Source organism: Oreochromis aureus, linkage group 10 (genome assembly GCF_013358895.1).
Source record: "Oreochromis aureus strain Israel breed Guangdong linkage group 10, ZZ_aureus, whole genome shotgun sequence".
Classification (NCBI taxonomy): domain Eukaryota; kingdom Metazoa; phylum Chordata; class Actinopteri; order Cichliformes; family Cichlidae; genus Oreochromis; species Oreochromis aureus.
Window position 1 is genome coordinate 30307224 of NC_052951.1, and position 16738 is coordinate 30323961.

The following is a 16738-nucleotide window of genomic DNA, read 5'->3' on the forward strand; positions in this document are numbered from 1 at the left end:
TGTGTGTGTGTGTGTGTGTGTGTGTGTGTGTGTGTGTGTGTGTGTGTGTGTGTGTTTGGTCAGCTGCAAAGTCTTTGTTGTGGAGTCTGACAGCAGTAGGAAGGAAAGACCCACGGAATCTCTCCGTCCCACATCGTGGGTGCCCCCAGCAGAGATGCTACTGCCTCAGCAGACCACACAGAGTCATAGGTCTTCAGGAGTGGTTCCCTTCACTCCAAAAGATCTGAGCCTCTACAGAAAAGGGCAGCGCAGGCTGTACCTGCTGCAGAGAGCATCTGAATTGTGTCCAGGCCAGTTTATTGCTTAGATGAACACAAAGGTACCTGTCGCTATCCACAGCCTCAATGTCCATACCTTGGATGTTTAGTGGTTGCAGTGAAGGATGTTTGCGCCTACGGAAGTCTGCCACCAGCTCCTTGGTTTTTCCAGTGTTGATCTTGTGACCTGTGACAATATAAAGCACTTTGAGGTGACTCTTATTGTGATTTCACACTATATAAATAAAACTAAACTGAATTTGAATTGAACAGAATGAGATGTCACCCTGTAGGATTATTTGCCCTGGGTTAACATTTAAAATAATGATTTTGAATTTGCAGCTCTTCTAAAACGTGTGCACAAGTACACACAGTAAAAGTACACACTGAAACCAGAGAAGACTAAAGTGAAGATTAGATTAGGAACTGACTGGAATCATGTAGGATCTGCACAAGTTTCTAAAGAGTTTTGCAGGAATTAACAAAATGAGATTTTTATACATGGTTTTCTGACTGAATTAAATTTGTGATGCTCTGTTGCTAGACTGCGCCAGATGTGTGTAGTCTAACATGAAATTCCTAATGATCTTAAAGCCTGCTATTGGAAGTATTTAAATCAATTAACTTGTCTAAGAACTTAAATACTGAGTTCCTGTGTAACCTTTTCTCTTTTCAGATCTTGAAACTGTTTTGTTTCTTTTTGTTTGTTTGTTTGTTTTAAATGAACCTGGCTGTGTTGAACATCTGTTATATCCATCTGGTTATCTTTGCTTTAGATGACTCGACAAACGCTAAAACCGAGATAAATAAGAGACATTATAGATCGCCATCACTCGGTCATCTGATAAAGACCAAACAAACTATAACAGTAAAATCCAGTATTGTTATAGCAATAAGACAAGGAGTAATCACTAAACAGAAAATCACTCATCTTGAGAGAACTTGATCATCACAACAACCCCAAGCATAAAAAAAAAAGTGACATATTATTTAAAATTGTCACAGTCCTGGTTCAGTGACCGAGTGTTTTGTGTTATAATTAATCTTTGATTTCATCATGGTTTATCATTACTAGTCTTTTGGTTTATGATTCTGTATTTCTAACTCTATAGTTCTTCTTTGTTTTGTGGTTTCTAGTTCTTAGGTTTTGTTCCTGTGCCTCTTGTGTTTAGTGTAGGTTTAGTTCTATCTTCATGTTTATTTTCTTGTTCCTCAGTCAGTCGTGTCTCATGTTGTTACTCGTGTCCCTGTGCTTTGTGTGTTTCCTGTTTTATTCTGATAGTCCCTGTCCTGCGTGCAGTGTATCAAATTTTGCTTCCCCTTGTCTCGTTATGGTTGATTACTCCCAGCTGTGCTGTCCTGCTGTGTCTCATTCCCTCATTACTCCCGTGTGTATTTAAGCTGTGTGTTCTCCTCTGCCCTTTGTTGCGTTGTACCCTCAGTATGCTGTGTGGGGATGTCTCGTTTCTTTTTCCTATGTGCGCCTCATAGTTTTCTAGCTCTGTTTCCCAATTTAGTTCCTTAGCTTCCCAGTGTCTTTTTGTTTTGATTTTAGCTCGTATTTCTAGTTCCTCGCTTTCGGTTTTGTTTTCTGCATCTTTGCTGCTGCCACTTTTAGTTCACCCTTGCATTTATGAGTTCTGCATTTGGGTCCTACATCCTGCCTGCCACACAGCAAACCATGACACAAATGGTATTCATTTTACCGTTCTGTGTGCTCTCGGGGCTGCGCATCATACGGTGGTGTTTGTAAAGCAGCTGCATATATAAAATATTTCTGTTTTAGCAGATATTTCTTCAGCTACATCACATGTAAAGCATAATGTAAATAAAAGCATTTGTGAAAATATCAAACTTCCATCCCATTTGAAATCAAACCTCTGGACATAACCTACTTTGGTTCAGAATGAGTTGCCATGGTGATTTCACCTGACTGAAAGAGAACCACCTGTGGGACACTGAAAACTATGACCCAAAGCTCACTAACCCATTAATCTTGCTTTGTGATACCCCCCTCAGATCAAGTATACTCCACTTAAATGAATCCTTTGTGTGTCTCCACTATAGTACAGCCTGCAGTTGTCCAATATTCTTGTAGCATCCAGAGTGAACATGTCTGTTCTGGGTTCCAGGAGCAAATTATGGATGATAAAATTTAAGGCGCAAAAAAACCCCACAAAAAAAACACAATGTGAAGCTCAAAATGTCGGAATCGATGTTTCGTTTTTTTTGTTTTGTTTTTTTATATTCAGTTATGTTTATAGATCTGCTGGTTTGGTTGTGTTTTATTTCCCTTCGGGTTTAATTTCAATACCAAAGTTGCAATAACATATACCAACTGGGTAGCCTGATTTTTCACTCTTTGTGGTAACAGACTGTAGTGTACAGAGTGTTGTTGTCCTTGCTGTAAACAAAGGGAAGATTTTAAGGTTCATTTTTAGCAGCATTTTTAGCCTGAACAAGAGAAGCTAATCCCTGTATATGGAAAAACAGCAGCAATAAATAAGTAATTTTGTTTAAAATCATTAAATGGAAAAACTTTTAGGGATGTGTTGTTATTATAAAATAGCAGAATTACAGTGCTACGCATTTTCTGTATTTTTCTATATTATTTTTGTTTATTATATCACATTAGCTGAAAATATTTGCATGTTTGAGACTTCAAAAGCCCTTCATCTAAAGTCAAATATCATAGAATATTTTCAGAATTCAAATGTATTATTTTAAGTTTGTCAGTCAAAAAAAATCTGTTCTGTCAACTTTTGTCAGCCTTGCTGTACGGCTGTGAACAAGAGAGAGACAATGATATTGACATGGTCAGGATTTCCAAAACATAAGCAAGGAACACAATCGAATCCATATGGTGATTTCAAATTTCCGCTAAATTAAAGAATTACATGTTTCCTCATAGTCTAAATAATTCCTCATGCTTCAGAAGTTCGAAATCATTTAAAAAAGTAATGGGTAGCTAAAAAATTCATTTTCACAAAGCTAAAAATACGGCAGCTCATTAAAAGTGCATGTTTTCATATGAAAAGTTCATGTTTTCCCCAAACGGGGAAGACATACAGTAATATGCTTCACATACGATGACTGAAAATATCTGTAGCTTTGCTTTAACGCACTGACGTTACGCTCTTTGCGTCATCACACGTTTCATTATTTAGAACATCTGTGTGCCCAGTTATAACAGTTGCAGTGAATTCCAGTGACGGTTCAAAAAAACCCCTAAATTTAACCAGAACAACCATAAAAATATCGAAATTTCTCAGTCAAATCCCGCTTCTGTGCACTTGTCTTGTTCCAACCACTACAATCACATTTTCCACTTCTTTTTTTTTTTCTAGAACCGAGGACTTTGACATCCATATAACCTCATGGCATATGTTGTCATCCCAATGTGACAAAATCAAATCTGGCTGTATGAGACACTGAAATCACTACAGACAAGCTAAAGGCTTCCCTTAGACCTTGTTGCTCACGAGGTGAGCTCACCCATGGCTGCTACAGGCTGTAGGACGACACGCTTATTAGTCCGACGCTGCTTCTTTCAAACCTACAGTGCAGCAAGTCGCACTCCTGAGTCAGCGGAAGCAGTCACACTGTGTCCCTGCCGACTTATCTTACCCACTGGCACTGCCAGCTGCCAGAATTTAACAAGCAGACAGAGACAAGTTTGGATGTGGTTTGGGACCATTTACCCTCCTGGTGCTTTACACAACTAGGTCAGTGAGCTAAAGACTGCTAGAGCTCCTTCAGCAAATAACACACAGACCTTTGTCCCTGTGGAGGAAAGAATGACTGAATCCATCCAAATGCATGAAAACAAACTAGATGTAGTTTGTGTGTGTGTGTGTGTGTGTGTGTGTGTGTGTGTGTGTGTGTGTGTGTGTGTGTGTGTGTGTGTGTGTGTGTGTGTGTGTGTGTGTGTGTGTGTGTGTGTGTGTGTGTGTGTGTGTGTGTGTGTGTGTGTGTGTGTGTGGAGGACATAAAAATTTCATGCTAGTTTTTCATGTTCCTAGCAAGTAACTTGACCCCTTGAATGAAAATGACATGTTTTGATAAATTATAACAAGGTAACATGCCAGGCCAGAGGCTACAGTTCGGGGAAGGCCTCGTTACGGATCAGCAGCAGCTGAACCAGAGGGAACAAAACAAAGGGCAGGTGTGGCACAGGAGAGAGAGTGTATGGGTATATGTATATGTGTGGTCTGCATCCTGACCTTCAGAAAAATAATCTCCAGTAAGAAATTATGCTGAGATTTTAAAAGTACAATGGGTGGCAGAGGCTTCAGCTAGCATGTATTGGTCCCTGTTCTTGGAAACAGCTCCCAGTCTGTGTTTGAGAGACTGACCTCCATTCTACTTTCCTTCTTGACAAAATTTAGCTAGTTCAAGGCCACAGGACCATGTCTATCCCTTAATTATGCTTCTATTAGCTCACACTGCTTAATGACCAGCCATGATGCACTTGCACCTTCTGTTTAGTCCCCTCTCTTCAGCTCTCTATGCATTTATATGTCACTATTACATGCCATTAACCTTGTCTTTATTTTTTGTCCTGTAGTGCTGCTTTGACCCCTCTGTCTCCCCGTTCCTTTCTGTAGGTAAGCGTTTATTATGCTGGCTGTCATCTCTCTGTGCTCATCTTTGCTCCCCTTGTCTCCCAAAACCATCTGCTGCATTGGTTTTGTCCTTGTACCAAAAGAAGACAGAAATGCAAACAAAATCCAAAACCAAACACGCACAGCTTGGACCAAATGTTATGATTAACTTTGGGTTAGTCAAAGTCAGCTTTATTGTCAAAAACCATATCAGGAATTTGAAATTGCAATGCCCCCACGGCCCTCAGTGTACACTAAAACAATATAAAAATAACACTAAAATAAAAGTCTTATATACAACATGATGCACTACAATACAAACTTACATAAACAACAGTGTCCAACACAATCAGAGTGCTTGTGGGCAAGAGTTCGTGTGCAAGTAGGGGTGGGGGGGCAGTCAGTGAAAAGGCAATGGTGGAGGTTTGTATGTTTTGTATGTGTTGAGGGGTGGGGGGTTCAGAGGGAAGAGGTGAATGCAGGTTTGGAGTTTGTGTGTGAGAGTCGAGGGGGACAGAGCAGGGAGTGAATTCAGCATCCTGACAGCCTGATGGACAAAGCGGTCTCTCAGTCTGCTGCCATCAGGAAGCAGACTAAAGAGCCTCTGGGCTAGAACCAGCAAACTGACAAAGCTGTTGGACGGATGAGTGGAGTTACCTATAATGCAGAGGGCTTTTTGGGTGAGGCGGGTGCCGTAGATGTCCTGGCCATCACTGGCCAGTAGAGATCTTCTGAGATGTGCACACCCAGGAACTTGGTGCTGCTTACTCTCTCTACAGCAGCACCATTGATGGTTAGTGGGGTGTGAGTTCTCCTGAAGTCTATGGTGATCTCCTTAGTCTTCTCTACATTCAGGGACAGGTTGCTGCACCACTTGGCCAGATGTTTAACTTCACTCTTGTAGTAGGTCTCATCTGAAAACATGGTCCAAAATGTTTCCCCGTGCAGGAAATTTAATGTGTTTATGCAGTTTGGGAAGCACAGTCTTTGGGTCCGCATGAGTGATATCACCCGCTAGGACGAGAAAAGCATCTGGGTGGGCTGTCTGCTGCTCACTGACATGCTGATACAGTTCAGCCGTTTGTTGCTGTCTATATCCCTCCCTGCTCCAATAACAACAACAACAACAGGAGTGAGGCACTGAATGAAAATTCCCTCAGTATCTAGAACAGTCTGCACTTGATGATCATAAGCTCCAGCAGAAGTGAACAGTGTTTCTGTTTGCATCAACGATACCTGGTGTTGTGACACTGTTGTGGCTTGCAGAGTTCCCCTCCCGGAGTCTTACCCCCTTCGGTGAGAGCTCTGTCTGCATGTTAGCCAGTTAAGTCGAATGGCGCTGTCGGGAATGTTATTGTTAAGCCATGTTTCCAGAAACACAGAGACAGAACATTCACTCATTGACTTCAAAGGGTACCGAAGTAAGTGTACATGATCCAGCTTGTTGCCCAGGGAGCGCACGTTCGAGAGTACGATGGTGGAGATGACGGGTTTGTGTGGATTAGCCACTAGCCTACTCCGATACCTTCCCGCTTACCCCTCTTCTGCTTCCTCTTGCACTGCCTGATCTAGTAGCAAGGGTCACTATGCCAAAGCAGGGTGTGAAAAATGAAGTAGACTTACTGCTTCCATGGGAATTCCTGTAAGAGGGAAATTAGCTACCAGTGCAGCTAATCAAACACTGATGAACTAATTATCAGTTGTGAGCACTTATATAAAAAGGACTTTTTGTCAGTTTGCTGACGTCTTCCTTCCTTGGCATTGTGGTAACAGAGATCTCAATGTTCCAGATCAGCAGTGATCTTAAAGAAGTAAATGCTGCTGTCCATCAATCTAGGAAATGTTAGGTCATTTCCAAACAATTTGAAGTCCATCACTTTACAGGAAGAGATTATTCACAAGTGACTCCTGGAAGTTTTGCCAGGAGAAAGGCTCTTCTCTCTAAACATCAAATCAAAATGTATTTCTATAGCACATATTAATAAACAACGGAGTTGACCAAAGTGCTTCACAGTCAGACAGAGCAATAGCATGAGACACATAAAACAAAACTGTTAAGAAGGAACAGAAGAAACGATAAGTGACAACAAAACAAGCCAGATAATAGTCAACTAGTTTGAATCAAAAGCCAAAGTAAAAAAATAAGTTTTAAGACGCAATTTAAAGGACTGGATAGACTCAGAGGTACAAATATGAGCAGGGAGGTTATTCCAGAATCTAGGTCCTACGGTTGCAAAGGCTTGATCACCTCTGGACTTCAGTCGAGACCTCGGTTGTGTTAGGAGCATCTGATTGGAAGATCTTAGTGCTCTATTGGGATTGTACAAATGGAGGAGTTCGGATAGATAGCTGGGCGCTAAATTGTTTGGAATTGGAAAAGTAAACAAAAGAATTTGAAAATATATAGCAACCTGCCACTTATCCAAGATAAGTGGATCCAAGATGGCGCCAGTGTGCACGGCAAGACTTCTCTGCCTGCCTGCCTGCCTGCACTAAACATGGCTTAGGTTTGCAAACCTTTCTGGAACAATGTCCATACACATACTGGACATAATGCACTGTGCTACGTTTGGCAAACATTGAACACATGTCAGCACAAATGCCACATACCAACTGTCAGCACAGTGTTGGAGGGGTGATGATTTGGGCTTGTTTTCTAGTCACAGTTCACAGCCAGCTCAAAGTATTCTAGAGTCAAAAGTGAAGCCATCTGTCTGACAGCTTGGCCCAAAAAGGATCATGTAACACGTCAATGATCCTAAAACACCAATAAATCTGTAACACAATGACTGAAAAAGGAAAAGTGTTGCAATGGCCCAGTCAAAGCCCTGACCTCAATTTGACTGAAATGCTGTGGCGCTGTGCATAACTGAACGGCTGCAAACCCCAACGAACTGAAGCAACACTGTGAAGAAGCATGGACCAAAAGTCCTCCACAATGAAGTGAGAGACTGATAAAGTCACACGGAAAACAGTTACTTCAAGTTTTTGCTGCTAGAGGTGGTTCTAAGAGGTAAAGGACGCTGAGGGATACTTAGGTTTTCCCACACTGCTCCTGTATTGTGGCTTTGTAAAATAAGTCATATTTCATATTTTGTCATTCATCTGGTTGTATTTACCTAATCATTTTTAATATGTCTTATTTTATCCTGATATGTAAATGCTTAGAACCAAAAGAAACCTTATTTGAAGGACTTTTAGTTTCTTTAATTTTCATAGTGAAAAAAGTAACCACTGACAACGGCTACGTGGACACAAACCCACAACAAACCAGCTTATCTCATGGCATTAAAAGTCATGTAGACGTGAATTCACTGCTGACTGAAATGTGCTTTATACCAGCAGGAAAACTGTCAAATTTCACTAGATCACCAAACCTTCCATTTTAATTAGTGTGACACCCACTGGTGTCACTAAAAACACACACTTTAATGAACTTCCTGCTGTTGTAAGAAAATACTGAAGCATACTTACTGTACAAGACATGGAACTGCTGCTGAATGACTTCTTTGTGTCGCTTGAGCTTCCGATAGACTGCAGCACCGATTTAAAAGCTTCTGATACTTTTCTTTTAATTCTTTGGTGACATATCACTCAAAATAAATCATTTCCAATTGTGTTTTGCAGAAATATCAAGAAAAACCCTCATTGTTATATGAAAATTAAAAAAAGATATCGAAAAGCAACAGCGACAAAGCTTGCTGTATCACACAAAAGGCCTCATCTCAGGTTTCTTTCAAACAGCTTGACAATTTTTAACCGAGGACACAGACAGCATGACACTTTGGCTGCTGTGACAAATGCTTCAGGTTAAATGCTCCTTCTCTCACCTGAACTGGACTGCAGCATGCCAATATGGCCCAGTTTCTTTCAAACTGCTAAGCCATTTTTAACAGAGACAAGTCTCTCACTCCCAACTAAGAGGCTGGAAAAATGAGGCCAAAAACTGCAGTTCCTGTAAGCGCCACTTGAAGTGGGTTTCCCAGTCTGTGGATATTTCTCCTTTCCAAACTGTAACCAGCTAGCTAGGCCTCTAGGCCACTCCTCTACTAACTGAGGTCACTGAATTGGATCTCTCCATCTTATTGTGGCAGCACGAGGTGGTGGAGAATGGATACGGAAAGAGCAAACAACCAGTAATGTCAGTGGCACGGCAATTGGAAGCTTAAAGCTCTCACAATTTAATGGAAACCCGACAACGCCACCCTGGGAATTTCACCCAGAGGAATGCTGAGTTGAGGTTATGTTCATTATCAAGAAGTCACTTAGGTCAGTTATACTTAGGACACAGACATGGTAATAAGTGGTTGTTTTTTTTTATATTGAGCCAACTATTTAAAATAGCACATAAAGAGCCAATGAAAAAGTTGCACATGTTGCACTAAAATTCAGAGCTGTGGTGGGTGAATGAGATGCCAGATAAGGACTAGTGATATATCGGTCGCGAACGAAACGGCTCTTAGAGCCGGATCTTTGAAGTGAATGACGCGAGCCGTGGGGTTTCTTTCTTTCTCTCACCCTCTCTCCCACTTTTGTTCCGCTTCACTCCGCACACGAGCCTTGTGCTTTGCGCTGGTTAGAGGGGGGAGGGGCGGTAGTTACACTGGCAGTAGCACAGGAACAGAGCCGGAGGGAGAGACGGAGAATGAGAGCCAGGGACAACAACGTCACATTAGAAAGGTATAGTAATCCTCCACAACTATTTTCAGTTGCGGATGATAAAGGATTCAGAAAGTTTATTCATGCAGGCCCATATGACAGAGAATATGCATCTTCTTTTTCATATTTTAATTTATATTTAATTGTGTTGTGGTTTGCAGTGTTTTGTGTTGTTTCACTTTAAATTTGTTTAAAAGGAAAAAGCTGAAAATTTAAATAGTTAAAAGTTGAAATGTGAATATTTGGTTTTTGTATTATATGATTTATTTATTACATTTTATGTGGAGTGAATAAATAAAAATATATTTAAGGTGGCCCCTAGAGGCAAAGCACGTACGAACTCCGAAGCACGTACAAAAGACAACAGAAGTGCTCCAGGATGCTAGGTGCAGTGTTGAGCTTTTGTTACCTAGTGGCTACACAAGCCAGGAAGTACCAATGACCGGATTTGGTGTGTGGTAGTAACAGATAAATGAAAATGTTTTTTTAAATTATTTGAATATATATGAGTGCTTGTGTATAAATACACAAACAATACACATATGCTTTCAGTTGTGTAATTTCAGTGATCTAGGTAGCTCTGTCTTGGAAGTTCAGTTAACGCTAGAAATGTGTTTTGGCGTTTGTACGTGCTTTGTCTCTAGGGGCCACCGCATATATTTATATATGAACATATATAAATAAAACCACTTTTTTTTTTTTTTTTACATTACTAATTCCTTTTGTGCATAATTTTATATTATCGTTAATAATAAATTAATTAAAGCAACAAAACAACCTGAAGAGCCAGTTGGGAGCCGAAAGAGCCGGTTCTTTAAAAAGAGCCGGAAATCCCATCACTAATAAGGACAGGTCCAGAAAAAAAATCATCAATGCATACATGCAGCTCACCTTCTCACTCACTCACTCACTCACTCACTCACTCACTCACTCTATGGTGCAGCTCAAAGGGTGGATGGCACACGTAAGGTTCCACCACGAAGGCTCCCCAGTCACCTCCACTTCAGGCCTTCTGTGTCTGAATAAAAGAAAAGTTGTAATGTACTCCAACAAAAAAAAACTAACTACACCCTCTGTGGTGTACAGCAGAAACACACTGGTGATCCCCAGCTAGAAAAGGGGCCTAGAGGTCTGAACACTCTCACTGCACTGCACAACTTAGACAAAAAACTGTTAAGTTTGGTTCATCCTAAAGACAAAACTCCCAAACACAATGTAGTATGAGTGTTCAGAATCAGAATCAGACAGACTTTATTTGTCCCCAAGGGGCAATTAAGATACACCAGAGCAGCATGGCGTTAGACATAAGGACAGGACATAAACGGGCAATAAGAATGAGATAATAAATACAGAATATACAGTATATACACAGTTTTAAAATTAAAGTGACTGAATAAGTGAATAAGTAACTGTAAGTGAATAAAGTGAATAAGGTGTCTGTGGTATAAAAAAAAGAGTATAGAGTAGTATAGTGTTTGTCAGGAAAAACTCAGGAGAGTCTTCTCCAAGCATGACATCCCAGTGTACTTCAGTCCCAGCCAACCTGCTACATAAGGGATGACAATTTTGGTCTGTTTGTCCTTGTTTTGAGGCTTTCTGAAAATAGTGAGGTGTCACCAAAAAAAGAGCGACTTACCCTAAAGTAATTCCACAACTGGCTCCCAGTTTGTTTGTATTTTCTTTCTTTTTAATAACCCTCCTGACTCTATTTTAGGATATGAATTGAAAGGAAAAACCTCATTCTTGTTTCATCTGCTGCCACTGGTTAATGTTGTGATACAGTTACCATGCAGCACTGTAGCACAGAGCTGTGTAGACAGTTCTTTTCAGTTTATTATGAAGATCATGTCAGTTTCTTTCTTTTTTTTTTCTCTTTTTGTCAAAAATTTTGATTTTTGACAAAAAGAAACGAACAGAATCTCACCAACCTAATCCCCCGACCAAGAAGGTCACCGAGATTAAAATAAAAATCTTTTGCTCGTTGCCAGGCAACAGTAGAACCCAGTGACACTATGTTATGAAGATTGTAGTTCTGTAATTGCCACTAGATGGGTGTTATCAAAATTTGCCAATAGAACTGTCCGATATCGTTTTAAAATGGCAAACTATTGTCCAGAATCTTGTTCAGTATTCCATAAAATGTAATGAAATTATGAATCAAGGGGACTGTTAAATTTTAAAAAATATACATAAATAAACTAAGCATAAAGAAAAACAGCAAAAAAGTGATGACAAACCCATCAGTCCAGCATTATCCTAACATGAACTTCAAACTAATCCATAAAACTGAGGGATTTACTTCTTGGGGGAGATTATGAGACTTTGTCATATAATTTAAATTAATCCATGTCATCCATGCAATTCAGTTTCACTTCGGTACACTTGAGGAAGCAGGACACAGTCAAAATTGCCATTTCATGTTGCTTCTAGCTGAGCTGTTTTAGTTTGTTGGCAGTAACTTTGAACTATTTGGTCACTGTCTCTGTACTGCTGCTACTTTGTAGATCTAATACTTGCATGACTTTTTACTTATGATTTATGACATCCTAACAATGTGTATCTTGCAAATAAGTGAGATATTGGGGGGTTTTTTGTTTTGTTTTCCCTGTGTTGAATTTCAAAGTGCTGATCAAAGCAAAGAGACTTTTCACTAAATTAAATGGAGAGAGAGAGAGGAAAAAAACCTGTCAGCATCCACAGCTGGAGCTCTTTATTGATTTTCATAGCTCGTGTTTCAGGCTCATTACTCATAGAGCTACAGTAAAACTGCAGCAGGAAACTTCAGAGGAGATGCTGCTGCCCACATGAAATTGCCAAAAGCACCAGAGGAAAGCACCAAATCCCAAACCTAATTGAGGGCTGATCAGTTTCAATTACAAAGGTTTTCCATTCAGTGTGGCTATGCCACTGTGAATGCTACTAATGGCGGGAGAGATGCCCACTCACGCCCACTCACAATATGTTATTGTGCCATTTTTACACAGAGTGGACTAGAGATAAAAAAAACAAAAAAAAACAACAACAACAACAACTGAAGCTGTGAAGAACCATTGCCAAGTTAGATGTTCAATCCACAGTTGGACAAATGGAGGTTCTCTGTCTTTTTTCCTCATTGATTCCTGTAATTATTGCTTTGGCTTATTGCTGTTTATTTGGCTTGTAAGACGGTTGGCGATGTCTTTGGGTAAAATGGAATTCATCCTTGAAATTTAATTGAATTTGCTGGATGACTGACATCGTAAGCAACTTTTACTCATACCCACCCGCTCAGCTGAGTTTGGACTGCTTTCTCCAGTTTGGCCAAGAGACGTTGCCTCAAATGATGGATTTTAAAACTTCAGGATCTCGTTCGCTAATGAGGGGAAGGTGGCACGTGAGACTAGTGCGGTGTCAGCAGCAATGTAGATGCCTTACCTGACCATCACGGTGAAGAGAGAGCTGAGCCAGAAGGCGAAGCTTTTGATTTGCCAGTCAATCTACTTTCCAGTCCTCACCTGATTTATCGGGCAGTGACTGAAAGAATGAGGCGAACTGGTTCCTACGTAAGACAGCTGGGCTCAATCTTAGAGATACTGAAAGGAGCTCAGACATCTCTGTTGGTATTATGCAGCACTATGGTGACAGCGTGTTTTAGCACAAAGTTTGACAGACATAAATCCTTGCTGAGCTTGCTGAGAAATCTCAACCTCAAGCTGAAATTTCCCATACATATGAGTTCATAAATTCACTTTTTTTTTTCCAGTTTTCAAGACATCATGTTGGAAATGTAGCCTTCTTCCCATTATTATTAAATTAAATCACTTTTTTGCACATCATCAGCTAAAGTGTCATGCTGTGTCCACTGCCTCCTGCTGTCCCATTACCTTGCCTGTGCAATTGTAGTTTAATCTATCAGTGAAGAGAATTTCAGCAGTAGTAACATGGAAGACACAAGCAAAAATCCTGTTCTTAATGTTCCTGAGCTGGAGCTGCTGTGACAAACACTTCAGGGTAAACGTTCCTTCTCACTTGAAACTTTACTGGACTGTTAGTATGACAGGTAGTGATCAGGGAGACAATATACAGTCTGTGCAAACTTTGTATGTCTTTAAGGGCATGCATGGAGTGGATTTCATTTGTAGTTTGTTTTTACAGTGGCTTGCAAAAGTATTCGGCCCCCTTGAACTTTTCCACATTTTGTCACATTACAGCCACAAACATGGATCAATTTTATTGGAATTCCAGGTGAAAGACCAATACAAAGTGGTGTACACGTGAGAAGTGGAGCGAAAATCATACATGATTCCAAACATTTTTTACAAATAAATAACTGCAAAGTGGGGTGTGCGTAATTATTCAGCCCCCTGATTCAATACTTTGTAGAACCACCTTTTGCTGCAATTACAGCTGCCAGTCTTTTAGGGTATGCAAATACTTTTGCAAGCCACTGTAAATGCTTTCAGAAACACAGATGGATGCAGGGGTATCAAATGAATGATCCATCTGTGTGCAGCTGACGTGGACGGACACAACCTTGTGCTCTGGAGAGTGCAACTGAAAAAGGAATAATGAGTTTGACTTGGACATTTAACTATAAATATAAATAAATAAAGAACAGTGTTTACTTTGAATGCTCTGAGCATTCGAGGCTCAAAATGTTCCCGAGCAACAGAAATCATATGATAGGCAACACAACACATTAGAAATTGATTAGATTTCATCTTATTTAGAGAAGAAAGTTTCAGGGTCTCGGTTTTGTACATGTCAGCCATTTGGCAAGGTTCACAGAGAAATTTGATGAAATTGAATCATCAAAAGTTTGTTTTTACTGTATAAAAGCTGTGCACTGTATTTAAGAAAAATAATTATGTACTACTGCATGCAGCTTGCACATAATTGGACACACTACTCTGCCACAGCATTGTACTTGAACTTTGATCCATGAGAAAATTTGGAATAAAATACAAAAACATGGAGTTTAGAATGGGTGTACCATTACCTTGGAGCCATTTGTTAAGTTTACTAGACATACTGGAGGTCAGCCCAGAGAGATCTGCAGCACTTAATCTCTTGGGGGGTTTTTTCCCCCCCTTTCTTTTTCTTTTGTATTACTCATGGAGTACTTTTATACTTTTGGATGCCCTCATATAGCTGTTATTAAAAGAATAAGAATATCTTTATTGATCCCAAAGGGAAATGCTATTTGGATGAGAATTATGAAGCCTGGTGTCTGGTTGGTTAGGGTAATGCAAGGCCCTCACCCCTAACCAGACAGCTGCCCCTCCCAGGGTCTGATTCTGTTGGTGATTTCTTCCTCTTAAAGGGGAGATTTTCCTTGCCACTGTCACCAAGTGCTTGCTCATGGGGGTCATCTGATTATGGGGGTTTTTCTCTGTATTATTGTAAGGTCTTTACCTTACAATACAAAGTGCCCCGAGGTGACTGTAGTTGTGATTTGTTGCTATAAAAATAAAATACAATTGAACTGAACTGATTTATCTCCATCTGCGATGTTTTTTTCTGGGTTCAGGATGTGCTGAAAAACAAGCCAGTATCTCTACCCACCAGTGTCTCTCTGTATCTGATTAAGTAATAATATCAGTATGCTCTGAATGTTGCTCAGGGCAGGTACACTAACAGGCTGTCCAGGCACATAATAGACTACTCTCTGGGGATGATAAAAACCTATTTCTGTCCCATCTTTTTGAATTTTGAGATATAAGCTGCACTTTTCTACCTTTTCTCTGTTGTACCATCCTTCAGTCTTTGCCAATACAGCATGATGAAGAAGATGCTGAAGGAGGAGATGAGGCAACCTGAAAAGTCTGAAACTGGAAGTCAACTCAGCCAACTGAAGTTCCCAGAAACTGCAGGTCTAATTAAAAAATAATTACTAATTAAAAATTACGTGGTTTGATACCTGGGTGCACCAGTCTGAGCAATTCTTAGACAACATACAAACCCCAAGTTGGTCTCTGTGTGTGAATGTTAGAAACCACTTAAGTATAAAAAAGTGCTTGTATGAATGGGTGAATGAGGCATGTTGTATAAAGTGTTTGGAGTGCTCAGGTAGAGTAGAAAAGTGCTGTATAAGAACCAGTCCATATACCATTTAACTTTACAAGAGCTGAAGTTATTGGATTACTGTACAGGTATACAGGTCCTTGCAGTTCTCATACGAGTGTTGCAAGGTCAAAAAGGTGTTGCAGTTTTCCCTCAAACCAGAGTAGCCCACTAATGGCAAAGGTACCAGCACTGGAGAGAAAAGGTAGTTCCCAGGGTTTTAAAGATCTTTAGATACGATCTATTGTTCAGAACTGTTTTAAAGATAATGTAGCTCCTGGGAAGCAAAATTTGAAGAAAAGAGAGGCAATGCAAGACTTTTGCTGTATGTTACAGAATTGTTTTGATAACTTTTATTTTTACTGTTGACTTAGGACCACAGTAATGAGAAGAAAAATGCTGACAGTGTTGAGAAGAGGGGAAAAAAAGGCATACTTGTGGCGGGGCGTGGTTTGCGGTGCCGCTGAAGGGGAGGCGGGCACACCAGAGCGGCATCTGCAATCACGCTGCATAAAATGGGAACTGGGTCCTATCATCTTGTTGTTGTTGGTATGTCCAGCAGTGAGCTGCAAAGCCTCGGCCATGTGTTTGTAACAGCAACCAGTGAATAAAAGAAAGACTCTGCAAAGCATGGATATGTCGTTGGGTCTGCCGTGGTTCTTTCACAATAGTTTGCTGGGCTGGTTAGACACAAGTTACTGCGTCAGCGGTGACTTTCTAGATGTACCAAAGGAAACCAATAAATGCAGATGGAAATATGGTCAAACAGTAAAGCCTGTGGTAGCTGGAAAGGCCATGAGAGACCAGGTTTCCGCTGTCATCACTCAAATGTTATTTTCACTGCCGAAGCTATAATAAAGCAGACACACACTCTCCAGTTGACTAAACAAAAAGCATGAAATAGGTATAAATTAACAGTTGAATAAAACAAACAAGTTAAAAGTTAAATGATGCATCCAGCAGTTTCATAAATGTGTTTTCCTGCCTCTCCCTCGTACCCAAAAAGCTTGTAGCTGATCAAACCACTTTTTTGTTTTCTGTCTGTTTTGGATAGTTTAGGACCGAGTCCTTCCCTTTCATCTATTTCTTAATAGTGTTCATTCTGAATTACTGGACCACTAACAGCAGGAGTTTAAATTACAACAGTCTCCCAGCTAATAAAGAGAGAAGTATTGG

General features: G+C 40.3%; 1 long non-coding RNA gene across 1 annotated transcript; it reads left to right on the forward strand.

Annotated features, from left to right (window-relative positions):
* The first annotated feature begins 9492 nt into the window (after nt 1-9492).
* On the forward strand, nt 9493-16170 carry LOC120442199. The gene is made up of 3 exons (XR_005614566.1): nt 9493-9541; nt 15263-15372; nt 15937-16170. It is a non-coding gene; the product is annotated as an uncharacterized LOC120442199 (long non-coding RNA).
* The last annotated feature ends 568 nt before the right edge of the window (nt 16171-16738 follow it).